Source organism: Triticum dicoccoides, chromosome 6B (genome assembly GCF_002162155.2).
Source record: "Triticum dicoccoides isolate Atlit2015 ecotype Zavitan chromosome 6B, WEW_v2.0, whole genome shotgun sequence".
Classification (NCBI taxonomy): Eukaryota; Viridiplantae; Streptophyta; class Magnoliopsida; order Poales; family Poaceae; genus Triticum; species Triticum dicoccoides.
Window position 1 is genome coordinate 499,531,986 of NC_041391.1, and position 1,977 is coordinate 499,533,962.

The following is a 1,977-nucleotide window of genomic DNA, read 5'->3' on the forward strand; positions in this document are numbered from 1 at the left end:
GGGAGCCCGTGCAGAATCGTTGGTGCTACGCAACTGAGAGGATGCAGAAGATGCTTCAAGCAAAATGTGAAAATAAACGTCGAATTGAAGCATCGATGGCCGAGGCATTCATTACTGAGGAGGCGGCAAACTTCGTGACAGCACACTACAAAGCCAAAAATCGTCATTTGCATAATCCGAAGCCTCGGTACAATGTTGGCGACCCTAAAAAGGGTGGATCCAACCTCAGCCTATTCAAAGGGAAGATCGCACCAACCAGTGCTTATACTCCCTTATTGTTGGATAACGACGAATGGCGGACCATTACGTTGTATATCTTGAACAATCTAACAGAAGTGCGGCCGTACATCGCGTAAGTTCTCGGTACATTGTTTCGCAACCTCTACTTCATTTGAACTGCTCTTATTCCCGGATATTTGATACAGTCGATACGTCACCAAATTCTCGTATGGAGCAGTTATCCAAAAGGATTCCGTCGAAGAGTATGAGCTTCTGGCAATGCATGGAGGCGGCTATCCCGGTTTCATCTCTTGGTTCAAACAAACAGTAATTTCCATTAGACCATTTCATTTCTTCTTCTAATTTCTGGCTAATGCAACAATCCTTTCGTATTAAACTTGTAGGCTAGTTCAGAGTCTATGGACGCCAAATTGAGACAAGTCGCTAATGGTTTTGACTATAAGGTCCATTCATTTGACAAATACGACATCAACGGGTATCGCTTTCGTACCTATGGCAAAGAGCTATCTATGGCCGACCGAAAGTCTACAAATTGTTGTGTCTATGCTATCAGCGAAGGAGATACCGAGTATTATGGAAGAGTTGAAGCAATTTATGAACTTCTATTCTATGGTGCAAACCCACCGAACGTCGTAGACTTCAAATGTCATTGGTTCCAGCCGAAAGAGACTAGAAGGACTCATGAACAGCGAGGGCTAGTCGAAATCAAACAAAGCACCCATTTGGATGTTCCCGATGTCTATATTACGGCTCAACAGGCAACCCAAGTTTTCTATCTACCGTGGGCCTGCCAAAGTGATCCAAATCTCGAAGGTTGAGATGTCGTTTATGAAGTGCCGCCACGTGTTAGACCACCTCCCCCAATGAAGAGGATTATGAACCTCACATTAATCCAGACACATATGAAGGAGAATTGTTCCAAGAAACACATCTTTCCAAAAAACGTTTCAAGAACCGCTCACCTTAGAACATTCAAGTAGACAGCATCAGTGAATCTGAGCCTGAGCAGGAACAAGAAGAGCCGGAACAAGAAGAGGTTACTGCTGCGGATGACCTGTCAATGCTTGACCGATTCCATACAGGAGGCCTTCCAGATGTTGATGAATTTATTGATGATGATGATGATGAATACGTCATTACTGATAGTGATGAGGATGATGCATTTATTGACCCCGAAGCATATATAGACGATGATGATGCATTTATTAATGATGATGATGAAGATTAATATTATGGTTCATGTCAGGTATTCCATTATTATTATATACATATATATATATTATTAATTAGTGCAAGTTTTAACCTAGCTAGCTCAAAAATGACCTATTTAACATAGGATAGCTCTAAAATGAGCTATGCTTAGCATTTATTCCTCCAAAATGAATTTATATGCTTAGCTAGCTCAAAAATGACATAACAACCTTAATTAGTTAAAAAATGACCTATTTAACCTAGGATAGCTCTAAAATGAGCTATACTTAGCATTTATTCCTCTAAAATGAATTTATATACATATTATTATTCATGCCAGGTATTCATTTTTTTATGTTGTACTAGTTTCGTTTACTCTTTGTCATTCCAGGTGTTGACAGATGGTGGGCGCGGGTCGAGAGCGCTCCGAGGCTCCTACCTCGGCGCGTGATGGGAGGGGTAGTTCCATTCCCCCCATAGCCTCCGGAGAGCGCTAGATCTCAGTTTGTAGAGTCCAGCGACGGTCACTTCTTCTTCGGCCGGGAG